Here is a 21282-nt window from a genome sequence, read left to right as displayed (position 1 = left end):
TGCATAAGGTTATGACCCATCCCTCCTGCATATATAGCAAGAGGCGTACGCATAACATGTTGTCTAATCAGCCTATGGGTCTAGGATAATAATGGTAGATTAGTCTCGGGTACTCTTTGCATCACCCATATCAACCATCGTCTGCCATATATTGCATGCTCTAATAACACTCCCCACAAGCGACCGGATCCTATTTCATCATTGATAACAATATCCAAACTAGGACCACAATTGAAGAAAATGTATTCTTCATAGGCAAGATTTGCCAATGAATCCGCAAACTGATTCCAGTAATGTGGAATCAGCTGAAAAGACACTCTCTCAAACTCTTCAAGTAGGGTCATAGCAGTCTGATGATACATACAAAGAATGGGATTCCGCACTGTGTACGTCCCATCTAGCTGATTCAGGATCAACTGGGAATCCCCTTTTACTAACAATCGACGAATACCACCTTGTTTGGCAATAAGAAGTCCCATAATCAAGGCTTTATACTCCGCCATATTGTTAGTGAATCCTACCCCGAGATAAGTAGCTAACTTCATCGTAACTGTACGTCGGGGATTTCGGATTACTACTCCAACACTTCCTTTTTTATTAGGGCCCCTGGACGCACCGTCAAAATATAATGTGTACGTCCACAATGGGTTTACACAGCCTGCCATCATGGACTCCTCAATTCGTAATTATGATAGTTAAAATTCAACATGTTGAGAGGATGAACTAACGGCTCCATCCCACCTTCTTCATTTAACTCAACAAGGATGCTTGTCAACCGTCGTAAGCAGTGATGGCAGAAGACTTTAATCTCCCACACAAATGTTCCGTCTTCTTGCTCAATCACTTTGTATCCTTTGCTCCACTAGATAAGTTTCCCCTGATGGTATCTCTGCTCCAGATATGGGTGCTCCAAATAAGGGATTAACCGCCCCATCAACCAGCTTTTAAGCTCTTTTGCAGGTCTCAAATCATCCCCAGCGTGGACCTGCAATGCATTTTCTTTGTATTAGTATACTTAGAAATAATAAGGTTTAATCTTATTAAGATTAACCTTATTTTTAAACTTTACTCCCTGCAGATCAGCTAATAGAGCCGTAGACCTATTTTTCCCGAGCCTAACAATCTTGTAGGGACCATCCCATTTAGGTTCCAGCTTCCCTGGAAACAACTCCCTACGCGCATCGTAATAGAGGACTAATTGCCCTTTTTTAAATGTATATTTCTTTGCTCTAAGGTCATGCAACTGCTTCATCCGACGCTTGGCTATCTCCTGGTGTAATAAGCTCTGCAACTTCAGCTCATCCAGGTGGGCTATGGTCATGAAACGTTCAAAAAGGGAATCCTCATCTCCCAAAGAGTGGTTAATTGCAAACCGTATGGTTGGCAACTCGATTTCAAGGGGTAACACATACTCTTCCCCATAAACCAATTTAAATGGAGTATGGCCGGTAGCTCGCTTGAACGTGGTATTGTACGCCCATACTGCCACATACAACTTCATGTCCCAGTCTCGTTTCTTCTCAGAGACTATTTTAGACAAGATCCCCACAAGTTGCTTATTAGTACTTTCAACTTGCCCATTTGCTTGTGGATTATAAGGGGTCGTTTTATTGTGCTTGATTTGCTAAGCTTCCGTCAAGCTTTTGATCACTTTATTCAAAAAATGAGTGCCACGGTCCGACACTAATTCTTTCAAGGGACCAAAACGGTAGATAAATTTCTCTAAAAGGATACTTGCAGTCTCTTTTGCATTGTCGTGCCTCATCACCCACGATTCTGACCATTTTGTAAAATAATCAGTGGCTACTATAATGTACCTCTTCTGGGTAGTAGACGACGGGGTAATAAGATCCACAAAATCAATACCCCACTTCTCAAATGGAAGAATAGCCATGATAGGTGTAAGTGGGCGTTTCATATTCTCTGTCCTGTCATGTCTTTGACAGGTATCACATCTCTTAACATACTCAAAGGAATCTTGGAAGATGGACGGCCACCAATATCCAGCTCGTAAAGCTTTCTGCGACGTCAACCGTCCCGCAAAGCGCCCTCCACATGCAGAGTCATGGCACTCTTCCAATATGAAAGGAACCTCGTCAGGCATCACACATCGGCGGTAGATATCATCAACACCTTGTTGATATAGTGTTCCTGCGACGATCAAGGAAAACTTCAATGCCTGTTGTTTGATTTTTCTCTTTTCAGACTTTGACAAATCAGCTCCCGTCTCTCATGTTGATAGATAGTGTGTAATAGCAGCATACCAAGATGGAATAGAAGCTATATCAATTTTAAACATTTCCTTAATATCACTTCCTTCAGCCAAAGTCTCTTTCGGCTCCTCGAAATCCACAAGGCATTCCACAATACCCTGCAACCTCGGTGGCTTACTCTTAATCTCATAATCGAACTCCTACAAAGTGATTAACCACTTTGCCAAATAATCAGGCAGCTGCAGCTTGTTCATAAGCAATCTAAGCCCTTCCGCCTTTGTATAGAACACTACCTTTTCATAGAGGATGTAGTGCTTGAATTTCTTAGTCCCAAATGTTGAGATATCGACCTCCACTCGTGATACGCCAGGGTGACCGTTGTGTATTTATATCACCGACTTGTCAGTTGCAGACGCGGTTGGTACACCGCCCATGAATAATAGCTACATGATAGCTATCCTTATCTACTCTAGTTCGTGGCTCAGTTAGTATGCCACCTTAGTTAGTTGAGTTTGGTTTGAGACCCATATAGAGGGTTCTTCTATTTCTTTGTACTAGAGTTCTTTTGGCTTACACAACTAAGAAGAGAAAAACTGTTTTCAGCCTCCACCCTTGTGTGTCTTCCCCCATTGTGTAAGCAAGAAAGCTTCAAGCGAGACTCCTTCCTTCTCTCCCACAATCTTGACATGGTATCAGAGCCTTGTTCGTGGTAAGGAGCTCAAGAAAGCAAGCCAAGCTCGAGGTGTTCTGGTAAGAGGAGCAGTGTTGCTTTCATTTTCTGTTTTGGGAGCAGATCTCTGCAGGTAGCACAGCCGGAAAGTGCAGGAGTGCATTGTCTCAGGTTGAGATGCCCTTCGCGGTGAAGCAAGAGGGCAGTATATGCTACGGGAAAGGGCTTTAGCCCTTGGCGACCTTGGTTTTTTGATTTGAGGCCATTTCGGGGCCTGTTTTGGAGGCGGAAGTTTTCTGCACGCACTCAAGAAAAGGCCCAGTTTTATGCTGTGCAGCCACTGTTCTACAGGTCGGTGAATAGTTACTGTAAAAATTGCATTGTATGCTTGTGCGCAGAGACATTGGGAGTTACAGATTCATCCCTGTTGCCTGTTGATGCAAAATCGTCACTAGGAAGTGACTGTGTGGTCAAATACCACTTTCGCCAGTTTTGCAGATTTTCCCTTGTGAGGGTGAAGGTGTGGTTTTTGCAGTGACAGAATTTTTTGCAGTCTTCTGTAATGGCATCTGATTCTCTTTCACAGATTGTCACTGAAAAGCTTGACAAGAATAACTTCCAAGCATGGAAGTTTAGAATGACGAATTTCCTTATGGGAAAAGGATATTGGAAATTTATTGTAGGAAATGAAGAAGAACCAGTTCTTCCTGATGTTCCCAATCAACAGCAAATGCAGGCATTTAAAGCATGGCATGAGAGAGCCAGGAAAGTTATGTATTGGCTGTCTATCAACATTTCAGACTCTATGATTGTGCATATTCAGGATGCAAGTACGCCAAAGGAGGCATGGGATACTTTGTCAAAAATGTATAGCACAAATACGCAAGCCAGGAAAATGCAGCTCAAGCAAGAGTTGCATAATGTGCAAAGAGAAAATATGAGCATCAACGACTACCACATGAAGGTGAAGAAGATTGTAGATGCACTTGCTTCCATTGGGTCGCCAGTGGAAGATGATGATTTAGTTTCCGTGACCTTGAATGGTCTAGGAAAGGATTATGCACAGTTCCGAACATCCATTTCCGTCCGTGAAAGATTTCCTGATTTTGAGGAGTTGATTGCTCTTCTAATTTCTGAGGAGCAGAGAAATGGTGGTGCATCTTCTTCAGGAGGAACTTCAAAAGAAGTTGTCTTCTACTCAAATGCTGGAAGAGGTAGAGGCAGAGGTAGAGGAGGCCGATTTGGAGGCCGTGGCAGAAATCAGAATATGCAGCAAACTCAAGAAAACCAGTCCTATGGAGGAGGACGTGGTAACTCTAGAGGCAGGGGGAGCCAAAGAGGTCGTGGTGGATGGCAAAGAGGCCAAAATGCAAACAGTAATGTTGAATGCTACTACTGTGGTAAAATGGGTCATATGGCTAAAGACTGCTATAAAAAGCAGAATGACATCATGAATGGAAAACTGCAACAAGGAAATTATGCATCCTCTAGTAGACAGGGTGATGACAGAAATGAGCATCTGTTTATGGTGCAGCACATGAACAATTCTGTGACAAGTGCAGAAGAAAGCAATGATGTATGGTATGTTGACTCAGGTGCATCAAACCACATGATAGGTCATGCAGAATGGATGGAGGATGCAAGGAAAATGGAAAAACCAGGATTTGTGGAGACTGGTAATGATACTGCACATCCTATTGTGCAGATTGGAAAAATTCCCTTGTCTATGCAGGATGGGAAAAAGAAATACCTGTCCGATGTATTTCATGTCCCGAATATCACCAAGAATCTGGTTTCTGTTGGTCAAATGGTTGAACAGGGCTTGCAGGTCAGATTTAATCCTCATGGATGCTTTGTTGAGGATATAAAAAATAAAGGTCGCTTGATAGCAAAAGGAAAGAAGAAGGGCAGAATGTTTACATTGGATGCAGACATGTCTGAATTGAGTGCAGCAATGTTTGCACATGGGACCGGTGTAGTTGCAGATATTGATATCTGCCATAAACGCATTGGTCATGTTAATGTACAGCCACTTAAATCAATGCAGGCCCAAAATATTGTTGCAGGTTTGCCGAAATTCAAGGTTGCAGAAATGCATAAGGTATGTGAAGCCTGTCAATTTGGAAAACAGGCAAGGAAACCATTTCCTAGACATGTTCAAGAGAGTAAGAAGCCATTGGAATTAATCCACTCTGATGTGTGGACAACTAAAGCTGCATCTCTTGGAGGCTGTCATTATTTTGTCAGTTTTATTGATGACTATAGCAGAAAAGTTTGGGTGTATTTTATGAAAAAGAAAAGTGAAGTTTTTGGGCATTTCAAAACTCTTAAAGCGATGGTTGAAAAAGAAACAGGCCTGCAGATAAAATGCCTAAGGTCAGATGGAGGGGGAGAGTACCTCTCAAATGAGTTTGCAAGGTTCCTGCAGGAGCATGGCATAAAGCAGCAATACTCATGCAGTCATACCCCACAACAAAATGGAATTGCAGAAAGGAAAAACAGGCATATTGGAGAGGTATCTCGTGCCATGCTCAATGAAAAAGACTTGCCAAATTTTTATTGGGCTGAAGCAGTTGCTACAGCAGTCTACATAATGAACAGGACTCCCACTGCAGCAATACATGGAATGACTCCAGAGGAGAGGTATACTGGTAGAAAACCAGATATTTCTCATTTGAAAATTTTTGGTTGCATTGCCTATGTACATGTGCCAGATGAGTTGAGATCCAAGTTGGATCCAAAAGCTGAGAAGTGCATCTTTATTGGTTACTCTCTGCAGCAAAAAGGGTATAGATGCTATAACCCTTCTACTCGTAAGTTTACAGTGAGCAGAGATGTTGTTTTTGATGAGATGAGTAGCTGGTATAAACCAGTAAATGTGATTGATGATGTAGATGCACAAAATGGTAATGCTGCACAGAATTCACAGCAGCAGTCACAAAATATTAGTGGACTTGGAGCATCCTCTAGCAGTGGTTCACATTCTTCGCCATGGACAGGCAGATTGAGATCAGGAGAATCTTCTCAAAGTAATGCAGATAGTGGTATGCATGTATCACGAAAAGGAAAAGAGAAGGTTGATCAGCCCATGTTTGATGTGAATGTAGGTCACTCTTATGTGGATGGTGAATCCAGTGGCTCAGAACAGAGCATTGATGATGAGTTGGGTATTCCTTCTATTGTTACACCTGGAGTAAGGAAGACCAGGGATGTTTTGAGAGCACCTGGGAGTGAACCTACTTTGCGCAGGTCTATGAGAGCTAGGTATCCTGTGGATAGGCTGAAATATGATGGATTTACATCCATTCACTATGCATATATGGTCAAAGTGATACAGGAACCAGAACCCACTTCTTTTGAGGAAGCCATGGAAAAAGAAAAATGGGAGAAAGCCATGGATGAAGAAATGGATGCCTTGGAAGCTAATGCTACATTGGAATTGATACCTTTGCCTAAAGGTAAAAATGCAATTGGTTGTAAGTGGGTTTATAAGGTGAAGCACAATGCAGATGGTTCTGTGAACAGATACAAGGCAAGATTAGTAGTCAAGGGGTATGCACAAACATATGGTATTGACTATGAAGAAACATTCAGTCCGGTTGCAAGGATGGCAACCGTAAGAGCGGTCATTGCTATGGCTGCATCAAAGGGATGGTCTTTACATCAGATGGATGTAAAGAATGCCTTCTTGCATGGTGATTTGCAAGAAGAGGTCTATATGGAGCAACCACCAGGTTATGTGCATGCTGTTCATCCTGAGTTTGTTTGCAGGTTGAAGAAACAGTATCTTGTCACTATTGGCTTTCAGATTTCCAAGGCAGATTTCTCACTTTATGTGAGAAAAACAGAGAAATGTATTATGCTACTTGTCATTTATGTTGATGATTTGATTATGACAGGTGACAGTGATGAAGATATCCTTCATGTGAAAATGCTATTGAAGCAGAAGTTTGAGATGAAGGATTTGGGAGAGCTGCGTTATTTCTTGGGCATTGAGGTGATTAGATCACCAAGTGGGATACAGCTCTTGCAGAGGTAGTATGGATTGGACATGCTGTCCAAATATGGGATGACAGGCTGTAAGCCTATTTCAGTTCCTTTGGAGCAGAATGTGAAGCTGAGCACAGATGCAGGTGAGCTTCTAGAAGACCCTACTAGGTATAGACGCATAGTAGGAAGTTTGATTTATATGACTATTACCAGGCCAGATTTGAGCTATGCTGTTGGATTGGTAAGTCAGTTTATGCAGGCTCCAAGGAAACCACATTTGGATGCAGCTAGATGCATACTCAGGTATGTGAAGTCCACATTGCAGTATGGACTATTTTATGAGACTGGGGTTCAGATACAGTTGCATGGATACACTGATGCTGATTGGGCTGGTAGTATTTCTGATAGACGATCTACCAGTGGATATGTGTTCTCTTTTGGGAGTGCTGCAGTCACTTGGAGTAGCAAGAAACAGCCTACAATTGCCTTGTCGAGCACAGAGGCTGAGTACAGGGGTGTAGCAATGGCTGCATGTGAGGTAGCTTGGTTGCATAAGCTACTTTATGATATGCATCAGTCTACAGATGGACCGGTTGTCATTTATTGTGACAACATGAGTAGTATACACTTGGCAAATAACCCAGTCTATCATGCTAGAACAAAGCACATTGAGGTGCATTATCACTATGTGCGAGAGAGGGTTTTACTAGGTCTTATTGATCTAGTTTACGTCAGCACAGAGGATCAGGTAGCTGACATATTCACGAAGGCATTGGGCGCAGAGAAGCTGCGCAAGTTCAGAGACCTGCTTGGTGTGCAGGAATTGGGATTGAGCTCGAGGGGGAGTGTTGAGATATCGAGCTCCACTCGTGATACGCCAGGGTGACCGTTGTGTATTTATGTCACCAACTTGTCAGTTGCAGACACAGTTGGTACACCGCCCATGAATAATAGCTACATGATAGCTATCCTTATCTACTCTAGTTCGTGGCTCAGTTAGTATGCCACCTTAGTTAGTTGAGTTTGGTTTGAGACCCATATAGAGGGTTCTTCTATTTCTTTGTACTAGAGTTCTTTTGGCTTACACAACTAAGAAGAGAAAAACTGTTTTCAGCCTCCACCCTTGTGTGTCTTCCCCCATTGTGCAAGCAAGAAAGCTTCAAGCGAGACTCCTTCCTTCTCTCCCACAATCTTGACACCAAAGACCATCGCAAGACACAACTTCTCCATGTAGGTATAATTGATATCTGAAATGCCCAATTTTCGACTAGCAAAAGCTATCAGATGATACCACTTTTCCTCCCAAATTTGGGCTAAACAGCAGCTAATACTATACATGGTGGCTGCTGAAAATATATAGAATACCTCACCTCTTTTAGGTGCTTTTAAAACGGGTGCTTTTACTAGCTCCTGCTTCACATCCTCGAAAGCTACCTTACAAGGGTTGCTCCACCCAAATGAACAGCTAAAGGATAATAAGTTTGTTAATGGCAACGTTCTTTCTGCCAAGGCATTGATGAACCTTCGATAGTGCCCTATTGATGACAGAAAGCTATGCACCTCTTTCGGAGTGCGTGGTAGACTCATGGCAACTATAACCTTGATCTTTTCAAGGTCAGTTGCTATCCCTATACTGAACTGACCACATGGCCTAGCAATAGCCCATAAGGTACTCCAAAAACACACTTCCGTGGGTTAAGAGCGATAAAAAATTGTCTACAACGCTCAAAGCACTTTCTTAAGATAACCAACATCCTTTTCCTTACAGTGGCTGCCCCCAAGTCATCAATAAATACTTTCAACTCATCTGGGTAAATGTCACCAAAGGTCTTGTCTGCTGTTCGTTGCCACGATCCAGGTACATTACATAAACCAAAGGCCATCACATGGTATGCAAAAGTACTAAAGACAGTAATAAAAGTTGTTTTCAACTTGTCTTCTTCTGCAATTTCCATCTGGTTATATCCCGCAAAGCAATCCATGAATGAATATATCTCCCTACCCGCTAATTGATCCAAGATCCGGTCAATAAATGGCAACAGGTAGTAATCCTTAACTGTCTGCTTATTCAGCTCTCTAAAATCTACACATAAACGAATCTGGTTGTTTTTCTTCTTCCTGATAACAACTGGTGAATACCATTCTGTGTGTTGAACAGGGAAGATCAAACCAGCTTTCCTTAGCTTCTGTAACTCCTCAAACAACCCGTCCCTCAGTTCAAAAGGCATGCGCCTTACTTTCTGACGCACAGGACGACTGCCTTCTTTTACAGGAATAGTATGAATAGCCAGGCTGGGAGGAATACCTCTCAGCTCATCATAACTCCAAGCAAAGATATCGCAGAATTCTTGAATCAAGGACACATAGTCCTCCCTTTCTGCTGAACTGAGCATGGAACCTAATTTAATTGGCCGCGAATCATTCGGCGTGCCAAGTTCCAACTCAATCACATACGCGTCTCTTATCCTATCTTGCGGCTCTATCGGCTCATTTAGAGTTATCTGATAGATATCCTCTATAGTGGACCCCTCTTTAGATTCATCGTTGGATGATGTCTCACTACCAGATGGATCGTCTACTGTCTCTAATTCAGTAGAAGATAAAGAAGCTCTCTCACTTTGAGGAGACTCAGGATAAGCATCGACTATTAGGAACAACGTTAGAATTCGAAACTTGGCCTCCAACATTTGGTGGAGCCAACTGACTTGCCATAGGCATAGTCACACTAGGAGGAGGTGGCAGTAAAGGTACATTTTGAACCACACTCCCTCTCCCAATAGGGTTAGTCATAGGCATCCCTTGACTTCCATTCGTCAATGATAGATTGCCGCCAGGTACTAAACCCCCATTAACATTCATTCGAGAGGAGTAGGCCGTTTGTAATCGTGCTTCTACTCCCTCTGCCCGCGTAATAGCGGTGTCTATATCTGCCAAGGCCACACTGCTCAATTGTACTTGGATATTAAAATCCAACCCATGCAAAAATATTGCAATTGGGCAGCCGGCGGAATGGAAATGTAAGTTTGTAACTTACGGAATACTTCTTTCAGCTTCTTGGCATATGCTTTCACATTCTCATGAGGGTCTTGGCGTGTTACATTCAAGACCCACAACCAATATTGGCCACCTCTTTCAGGGGCATATTCCGCTCGGAAAGCTACATAGAATTGATCAATGGTGGTTATAGTTCCAGACTCTATGCTGTGATACCATAACACAGCCCTTCCTTTTAACGTCATATTGAATAACATCATGAGATGTCCCTCGTCTTGGATGCTATAATTGAACATCAATCTTTGAAATTCACAAATGTGAAATTCTGCAACCTCTTCCGCTAACCCATTAAAAATGGGCAAGGGAACTCCTAAGGCTGGTAAATCCAGCGTCCCTACAGGAATTGCAATAGGCTATGCCATGGTGATAATCGGATTAGCAATAGGAGCTTGAGCGGGTGAATTCACCCTCCCACTTGAAGTGGGTAGACTTGGTGGAGGAGAGGACGAACTTACGCTTCCTCTTGCACCTAACGGAATATGTGGAGCAGTTAAGTGACTAAGACCACTGCTTCATATACGTACTGGGCTACTCCTTTGAGGAGAATAACGGCTTACGATCTCTAATCGCCGTCTAGCCCTCTCAGCACGTTCTGCTTTCTGGATTTCGGCTTGACGGTCCTTGTCAAAGGACATAAACCAACTTCCTTTTGGTCCCTAGAAACCCTAAATCCGAAAACCAGCACTTATAGGCAACTCTTGGCAGACGCACCACTGACGCGACCTGAAATGGGCCAGCACTGGCTATAGCACTAGCCGGACCTCATGCTCATGACACACAAATACCCTCACGGCCTCGCGGACCAGGAGCGTCAATCTAATGCTAAAGGACAAACCGCCCTAAAGCTTAATTCATGCGTTTATAGTTTATAGTCCAACATTTTCCTTGAACTCCTCAGAGGGAGATCCCAAAGTACTTAGGCATAACACCTCATCACACACATATAGAAGGCACTTCACCGACTAATAGTCAGAGCCCAACTGTAGCTCTTCTACATCTCAGGGATTGGCCCTTTGATGCGCTGCTAGACATATAACACATACGAGCACAAAACTCCTCTCAAGGTACCAATATTTTACGTTCCAGGATGTACCATTCCTCACAACACTTTTCTTTAGGACCCAATGACTAACCTACAGCTTAGGACGTCCTCTCACGCTCATCGTTGGTCACAACCTAAGGAAGACAGGTACCATGCATCCAGGAGGTTTTTCTGATACCTTTTAATTATTATGCTTAATGCAAATCGTGTATGGCTATGTGCTCAGACAAAAGAAAAATCAGCATCATGCATGGTGCATAAAGCATTCTTTCCATGAATTTCACTAACGCGTGCTGCGTTGAAAGAAGGCACCGAGCCATGTGCTCATGCTACTATCCTCTTTATTTAAACCGTTTCCTATTTGCCAAGTGTAATGCATAAATCAAATCTTTTCTTTATCTTTCAATGTTTCAGTCCCTTTTCATCCAACTCTTAGCATTTTGCATCATTGATTAGTTAGATAGGGTTTCTATGCATTTTTCCCTTTTAAAAGAACGATAAATACGCACAAAACATAGAAACGGGGACAAACCGAGGCCAACCTCGTGCTTTGCCATCGTTGTACATTGCACAAACGTAGATATAATTTTCCCTGATTTTTCTCTGTCCATTTTTCATTTTTTTCCTAGTTTTAAACCCATTTTTTCTATTTTTGGGTAAATTTTCCCTATTTTTTTAAATAAAAATGACTGAAAATAAAAGTTGATTGTGGGTTGTGGCCCTTAGGTTCATTGACAACAAAAACTCAGATTTAGTTGGTGTGACATATTATATTTCTCATTTATATAGCAAAAAATCCAATTTTACCCTTAAAACGCGTGTTTTTCATGTAATTTAACACTAATTCCGGCCATGTAGCCTTATATTTTCTGATTTTCAGAGCATAAACTGATCAAACTCATGGCAAACAATTTCATAAAGAACTTTCATCCCATATGAATAAGATTTCATAAAGCAAATAGCATAAAAAGATCATTTTTCTTCATAAAAATAACATTACCGCTTATTTTCAGGTCTTGATTACAAGACTAATTTCTAGCATGCATTTAATGCTCATCATCTTCAAGAACAACACTCTTCAAGTCTTCATCCATCCGGAAGCAATCCGGTCTCATCCGGACAAGCTTTCCTCCACCATTCTTCATTGTCTTCATCCACACAAGAACAGCCCCTTAAGGGAGAGAGAGGGAGGAGAGAGAAAGACTAGAATTGGCTCTCTTCATTCAGTCCACCATTCTACGGGCGAAGGGCGGCGATAAGATCGGCCAAGAAGGAGAAAATCAGCCCCAATGTCTGTTCCATTGGGTACTCACAGCCCACAATCATGATGAGAGAGGAGAGAGCGCGAAAAATGCGCCATTTCTTGATCACGCCATGTCTCTCTTCTCTCTCCACGTTTTTTGATCAAGAGGTGCATAAAATTTTGGGGGGAGGGTCCAAACTCAAAAGGCATGCCCAATTTTGGCCTCCCAAGTGTCCACATTTTCATATCTTGACCATTTTGTGGCCATTTCCTCGTCCGATGTCCAATTCGAGTGTTGTAAATTTTTGTGTGTCCGGCTTGACATCCCGCATTGGCCGGCAACTCCTGGCAACCCGCACGACAGTCTGAAAAATTATCAAAAATCAACAAGTGTCGCTTAGGAGCCTTTAAAGCACTTGACGCTTAAAATCGTCCTAGCTGGAGCCGCCGCCTTCGACGTTGAATATTTTTTCCTTGATATTTGTAATTTCTAGCTATTTTTAAGCACTTCTTAGCATCAAAACTCCACTCTCAAAAATACATAAATAAGTAATATGCTGAGAATATGCTTCATGCCACCACTATAAAAGTACCATACATCAAACTCCAAAATAGACATGCAAGAATCATGTAAAAAAGGGTCATAATTGCATTATGTACTAAATGCCCACTATGTGTCATGCACAACAATTGCAAATTTTGACTTAGAAGGAGAGGCATTAGCAATAGCCATACTAGCCTCTTTCTTCTTAACCTCTTTTGTAGCCACTTTAGGACAATCCTTACACTGGGTTTTACCTTCTTATAGTACTTGCAAGACATCTAACTCTCTCTTTTCTTCTCATCCTTAACAGCCTTCTTTATCTAAACAACATTTGTTGATTTTTGCTTACTAGCAAAAATGAAGATTTTCCTTTACCCTTCTAACTAACCACAAAAACTTGGTATGCAATATGCATAATGTATCTATTTTGACTAGATTGTTCTTACTGTAGCAAAACAAAAACCAACACATCAAATGGCAAAGCATTTGGATTTCGTTTTATTATCAAATGAAGAGTAGATGCAAAACTCTAATAAGGATTAGGAAGACTGCTCCACAACTAAACTATTTGGAAAATTCTTATCTATAGCAATTCAAGTATATCCCAAGTATTCTTAGCCATATTACATGAAGGAATATGTGATGGTATGTTTAACAAACAATGCAATTAAAGCATAAGCCTCTGCATCTCTACCATCCCAATGAATCGACTTAGGAGTAGGTGGTGGTGGCACTCTAGCTTTAACTGTAGCAAAGTCTACAATGTCCTCAACAACATGTATTTTTTATGTTTCTTCTACACTTACAACTTCTAAAATAGCAGCAAGGTGTCTTTCAATTCCATGTACAATGTTCAAAAGCCCCTTTGCAACCAAATCATAATATAAGCCCATAGTGAATAGTTGGTCCCATCCAACTTGTTCTCAATATCCAACATAGAAAATATATCATTGTAGCCATTTATTGTACTCGATGCAAAAGTTGCATGTATAGAGGAAAATATGCACAAAACCAACATGTGTTATGTAGCACATCTTGAAGGAGATTGTAAGGGCTCTTACATACAAAATTGTTTGATGTTAAAAATTTTGCAAAAAAGGACAAAATAGCCTACACAGTATTGATAGTAGTGCAAATGAAGGCCAAAACAACTCTAGATCAAAAACTTGAGGATATCGAGTCCTAAAGGGCAAGCCCATATCTATATTGACCTGAAAATGCTTGTTAAATCTTGTTCCAAGCTAAGGAAATCAAGTGGAGGGTGTTGATGACTTTGTCCAAGAAGTCAAAGCCCACTGTAATACCGATTGTTGGATTTAGGATTGTAGAATGCACATACATAGCTAGGAGAAGAGGGATGCTTGGGAATGTACAACTCAAAGTGTGTTGAGAGGTGTGGAAGAAGAAGATTTACAAGACTAAGTATGCCCTAACATGAATAGGCATATAAACAAGGCCAAGGGCCTAAAGAGAAAAAAAGTGCCGCGATGATTCCAAGTGTATTCACACGCATCACTATTGAAATATGGTAACATGACTAACAAAGTTAGAGGTGACTACAAATGATGGAGCATGGATTGTGGCCATCCTAGACCCTAAACTTTAAAAACAAGAAAAGTTGATTCATATCCTACTCTGTAATGCAAAAGTACAACTTAATAAGAAGCATAATCCATTTGGGGATGTTGGAGAATTTGGTGGCAAAAAGTATTGAAAAACAAGACTTCAATGCCTATGTGCAGGGTATATTGATTCTACATCTAAGACATTGGTCATTGATGTACAAGGACCTGAAGAGTCTAAGGACACCAACGATAAGCAAAAAAGCAAGAAGGAAAAAGAAACTACAAAAGCCACCTTGGTGGGGTTTGGATGTATCTTAACTACCATGATAGAAGAAGCCATCAACAAACCATGCATACCGAGTGGAGCAAGAGTGTCAATCTAGAAGGGAGCATCGGGTGCATCAATACAAGAAGTCTCCTCACAACAATGGAAGGAATGGTAGAGCTAAAGTGGAATCTTTCAACCTTGAGCCCACATATGATGAAGGTTTGCAACAACTACAAAAGGAAGAAGAAGTAGTAGCCGAATGCCTTGTAGAGACTCAAAGAAGGCTCAAAGTACATAGGGAGGCAAGCAAGAAAGCATCCAATCAAATGTTCTCAAACAAAGGCCGCCTATTAATAGTGAGACCAAGCTTCAACCGGTCTTTTGTAGGCACAAATAGAGGAGTATTGCACACCTAGGCATAGAAAAAGCAAGAACAAGAGAGGATGAAAATAGTTGAAGAGGCCAAGAGGGCTAGGCTAGAAGCTATCTTAAAGCAAAATGTTGAAATAACTAAATCAGGTGAGATCCCACAAGTAGTAAAGAAAGCAAAGAAATAAATTAAAACCCCTACCAATGGTAGGAAAAAGAAGAAATCATTTAAGAAATATACTGAGATGGAGAAGATAGCTTCAAAAGAGGAAGATGCAATTGAAACAATGAAGAAAATATAGAGGAAAAAGGAAGAGCAATGATAAGCTAGGCAAGAAGAAGAAGATCTCACAAGAAAAGAAGAGGAAGATATGCATTGAGCCATCAGAAGATCAATGGAGAAACCTAGTACGGCTAAGGAGCTAGCTACCATGGATCCAAGTTAACATGCCCTAAGAGAGGTTAAATCTAGCAAGAGTGGAGAGAAGAGCATGCCTAGGGAAGGTAAAGGAAATATGCCCATTGAAACTCTATCACCCCCTTTGCCTCAATCAGGAGATCTAGCTCTAACCATAATTCCACCCTCAATTCAATCAGCCTTGACAAAGGTCAACACAATAGAATCGAGTTGGACACTAGACTAAAAAAGTTGGAAACTTGGCTTGCAGCACTATCACAAGGGCTATCTGAAGAGTTAACACTTACATGGTCTAAAAGAATGGTAGCAATGGAGGTAGAGTAAGAGAAAGGGGTTGAAAAGATACCTAGAATAGAAGGATCATCTACCTCCATTCCTCTCCTCACCTAGGGCCTTACTCAATTTTCTAAAGATTTACTAAAGGAGCTAGAGAAAGAAATAAATAAAGGTTGTTATTAGAATGCTACAAAAGGAAAAAGAGGCTTCATTGTATACAAACGATAATAATTAGGGAGAGATAATCCCACTATGAAATAAAATGGGCCAATGAAAGGGCTAGTTTGAAAGAAAGATTGATGCACCCCCAACAATAAAGCTTTACTTGCACTTTAATTGTAGCCACTGACCCATGTAAATAGCAAGAGAGGCTCTCAAAATAAATTTGAAAGTAACAGTACACCTAACATCAAGTATGAATTTAGGAGAGAAGACTATATGTTATAACATAGGGATGTAGGTTTCTCAAGTGTAGACCTAAAGAAAATCAATATCATCGACTAGGAAGATTCACTGATCACCACCTCTTGATGTAGAGGAGTGGGACCCAACATGTACCATGGAGCCCATATCCAAAGAACTAGCACCCATGGAGGCTTTAGACAAGTTCACGTCTTTGAATAGAAGTAGAGATCCTAAGTAAAGGACGATATAAAGTCTAGAAAATGTTAGGAGGAAATTTCTTGTCTCACCCCAACACATGTAATGAATGTACCATTCCCTGAGAGCAAGGAACCCACCCTCATTAATTGAGAAGGTGAAATCCTAATAGTAGAATGGTGGGAGTTATAGGATGTACCCATAATTTCAAGTTCAAATTTTTACAAAGACTTGGAACTATGCTTCCATTAGATGTGGTGCAAAAAGGAATTAAGGGGGGAGAAACATTAGGGAAATGATGGCTCAACCACAAAATACAAAATCCATGATCATGGCTTTGAGAACAATAAGGTTATTGGGTGGCAAGGTTCTTGAAGTACCAAGGACAATGTATGAGAAACAATAGTAGAATGGTGGGAGTTGTAGGATGTACCCATAATTTCTTCCATTAGATGTGGTGCAAAAAGGAATTAAGGGGGGAGAAACATTAGGGAAATGATGGCTCAACCACAAAATACAAAATCCATGATCGTGGCATTGAGAACAATAAGGTTATTGGGTGGCAAGGTTCTTGAAGCACCAAGGACAATGTATGGGTATGAATCACATCCTAGATGGAGGAAGAATATATTGGATTCAATTAGTGATGTTTGGGTTGCCTTCCATAATGCCATATCATTGGAAAGGAGACTCCACTCACCTACCTTACCCACAAAGGCATGGAGTGGGCTACAGCCCTGAAACCCACGATCACTTTGATTTTCCCCTCATCTTCAATGTTAATTCTTGAAAGGAGGAGAACAACATCAAGTTCCGAGAGCAAGATTTGATTCCCTCCTTCAAGTGCTTTGAAACACATTTTTTGAATTGTCCAAACCAATCCTTCATCACCACCTATAATTATCTGAAGATGCTACTCACTTTACTGAATCTAAGGAGAGCATTGGAAGAGGAAGGTCTCCATCCATTATTTTTTTATGTAAATGTAGGCATCAACAAGTGCACCATGGTAAGGATCATCTCTATGCTACCATGTGACTGGCTTTTACTGGCTTTATGTGTTGGACGATATGAACACAAGTGAGTTCACTAGTTGTAGCCACCCATTCTTGCCTATCACACTACTAGTGACTCAATTAGCCTTGAAGAGCTATCTTATGATCAAAGCCTACATGGACCGTTCATCAAGACCACTCCTCTTGCAGAAGAGGAATAAAGTATACTTTTAAAAAAAGAAAAAGAAAAAACAAAAGAGAGCAAATGCTCCACCACATAGCTTACATGGACTATTCATTCAGACCACTCCTCTTGCTTGCACAAGAGAAGAAAGAAGATGAAAGTAAAAGTAAAAAATAAAAATAAAAAAACAAAAGAAAGCAAAGGCTCCACTGCATAGGCTAGTTGCATGCACCAACACAACACCTAGGATTTAAGTTAAGCAAAACCCCTTAGCATCTTCTCCACATTCCCATTTAGGGTTTCTCAAGAGTAGGACACTCAAGCAATTAGCTGATTTGTCCCCTCAAATGCCATTTGACCACACCTCACCAATAACCTTGTATTGATTGGGTCCTCAAGTATGTGACATACCTAGGAAGTTCTAGCTGGCCTTCTTGTTGGTGGGTATCAAAGAGCTACCCTCAAGAACCATCAAGAGACACCCCTACATCATCATCAATCTAATCTCTTACCTTTGCTCACCATTTCATTCATGTCTTGCACATTCTCTTGAGTGCCATCGGACTAGTACTTGATAAGTGAGGGGGGTAATGTTAACCCTAGTCAAGGCTAGTTAGGAGCTAGAAAGTAGAAAAAATGGCAGGTATATGGCCCAAAAATTTAAAAAGCAAAGGTGTAACAGGGACCAAGACTTCAAGGTGGATGTGACACAATTCTCAAAGTGAAAAAGCACATCAAGTTAGATAAAGTAAAAAAAATGGCTGGAAGATGTTAGGCACTATAGGACTATTAAGGGATTTAAAATTAATGCTAGAATCCCTTGAGGCCGTTCAATGTAAAATCATGCTCAAGAATTGGGCTCACTCTTGTGCATCTTATATTTTAAATTTATGCACGCATAAAGAAGTAGGAGAGTAACTGAGTCAGAGACAAGTTTAATGCGACACATTGGACAACTAAAAGTAACCCTAAATTTGTGTTAAAAATAAGTTTGTGGCTACATGTGGCCCATGAGTTAATTGGCCCTATCTGTTTGTAAGTGAGTCCACCTTATATTTAAGGTGGGAAAAGCTAATCTGAACTCATTCTTATGTGTGGAACTTGGAGAGAGCTATGTCTAGCTTCTAAATTATCTTATTTTACACTTGTGGGTAGTGGAGAGAGAGAGAGAGAGAGAGAGAGAGAGAGAGAGAGAGAGAGAGAGAGAGAGAGAGAGAGAGAGAGAGAGAGAGAGAGAGAGAGAGAGAGAGAGAGAGAGAGAGAGAGTGTGTGTGTGTGTGTGTGTGTGTGTGTGTGAGAAAGGGACCAATGGGAGAAACTCTTATCCATCTCCATTTGCTTCTTCATATTAATTTCATTCCTCTCACCATGGAGCATTTGTGGAATGGCATGGAGGCCATGGGGTAGTGGTCTAGTTGAGGATGTACCATTGAAATCATGGAGCCATTTTCAAATCTCTTGAGCCTTGACTACAACCTGTAGGGTAAGAAAATGAGCTCCCTTCAAATCATCATTAATCTTGCATTCTTGCTTTTGGGATTTGAAAGGGGAATGTATGGTTAGTGCAAGGGTGCGCGTGGATAGTCAAGTGAGAGATATCAACGTCGAGGTAGATTGAAACTCTTGAAATAAGAGGAGCTTCGTCCAACATCCCGTTGTTGTGCTTATGAGGTGTGACAATAATCATACACATGGATATGTATATTCAGTCACACATTTAGGAGAAACTAACCTGGACACATTTGAATAGTCAAATAGATTGTGATGAGTTATGTATATGCATGCACATTCCAAAATGTGATATTTTCTCAAAACTTATAAATCAATCACAATCATGCTAACTAAATCATAGAATTATTTCTATATGTCCTAATTATCCATGTACCCTTTTACAAGCTAAAGCACATAGAGAACATGACATGGTGCTTGTTAAATCATGCACACATTCATATATGCAACCATAAGTGAACCAAACACACACTAGATGACTCTATTTTCAATTTCTCTTTCTTGTTATCATAGCCCCCTCATTTTTATTAGCTCACTTTTCATTTTAGCATAATTAAAACATATTTCTTTATAATTATTTGGGAAGCAAAGAAAAGCCATGATGACCTTAAAAGAAGAAGGCAATGGAACATGAGTTGTATGAGCAACATTTACAATGGTCTACCTAGAACTTGCAAGAGTCTCCAAAAGCATTGCATTAACATCAATGGTCTACCTAGAACTTGCAAGAGTCTCCAAAAGCATTGCATTAACATCAATGCAAACTACATGTATTTAGTGATGTATCTACATATTACTTCATACATGAATCCCCATTTGTTTGTCTTTTAATGATTTAAATGACTATACCAAATTGGATTTGCTAAACTAAGCTCTTTAGATTTGATATCTTTCCTTCAACATTCACAAATGGCACCCCCCTCACCGTGCATTTGATATCTTTACGTAGTCACATGGTATCCATTCAAAAGGAAGCTTTTGCCTTTATAGATTTTTCATGCCTTTTGATAGACTCATATTTATGTCACAACCCTAATAACTAAAGGCCATATTAGAATCGCTGTGGTACAAGTTACAATGTGAATTTTAATCTTTATAGCAACACAATTGCGGATGAGGGGCAATATATTGCTTTATGAATGTTACATGAACACATGCAAAAATCATGGATGATGCATTGATATGCCAAATCACACAGCTTGTCCAATTTAGTATTGTCTTTATCTATTTATCAATATCTAGATTGATTACTGATGTATGCAAGGCACAATTTGTAGTGTCTCATGCCTGGTACTAAATTATGAGAGAATGCTCATAAAATTTTCCACGTAGGAACATACACACATCCACCCCTGTAAGATTTGTGGATTTGTATAGTAGATATTCGTACACATACTACATACACCTACAGAATCTCCTCTTACACTACATACTCATAGAAACACTCTTGAAAAGTTCCATAGACTAGAAAGACATGAAGATATGTACAAGCATTTACTAAGCTTTAGAGGCCATTTGTTTGTGGGGTCCCCCTCCCCTTGTAGACCTTATGATGGACATAGCAATTAACTTCCCTCAAGCCCATCTGTCATGAATTGATGTCTTTTGTTCAACTTTGAAGACTCGTATGATGGACATAGCAAATGACTTCCCTCAAGCTCATGAATTGATGTCTTTGTTCAACTTTGTAGACCTTTTCAAATGACATTATAATGTGCATGCAGATACTATGCAAGTAAGATCTATAAACTTAAATGTATTAAGGATAAAGAGTGTGAGATGACTTTGAGAGAGAGAGAGAGAGAGAGAGAGAGAGAGAGAGAGAGAGAGAGAGAGAGAGAGAGAGAGAGAGAGAGAGAGAGAGAGAGAGGTGTAAGTTGAAAGGAAAAAGAAAGTTCTGGTAAGTGTGTTGTTTGCTTGTGGAAAATGTGCCCCCTTTGGTAGAGTGGTTGCTGCTTACCCAAAACATTAAGCGAGTGAGGTGCAACTTCACATATGAAATGCTATATCACATGACTAATTTCTTTTCCTCATAGAAAACATGAAGCATAGTCTTGTGAGAAGTGGCTAGTGGACCTAATGGGTTGTAACTTGCCAGGTCATTTCTAATGGGATAATGTGTGAAGCATGTTGTATTCTACTACATTACATAATTCATCATGTGATTATGTTTTTGTTTGTGTAATGGTTTGGGGGGAAGTAGCATGTTCTTGAGGGGAAAATTCCCCCTAGCACTTCATAGGCTTTTTTCTTTTTGCAAGGGTTTGATTCTACCATAAAGACAACCACAAGAGAAAAATAAAAAGTAACAAAAGGACAATGCCCTAGTGCATGTTAAGGTT

This window comes from Lygodium microphyllum, chromosome 12 (genome assembly GCF_053477565.2).
Source record: "Lygodium microphyllum isolate KBCC chromosome 12, Lygodium_microphyllum_v1.1.10, whole genome shotgun sequence".
Lineage (NCBI taxonomy): Eukaryota > Viridiplantae > Streptophyta > Polypodiopsida > Schizaeales > Lygodiaceae > Lygodium > Lygodium microphyllum.
The sequence above is the reverse complement of the archived record's forward strand: the minus strand, read 5'-3'. Positions refer to the sequence as shown.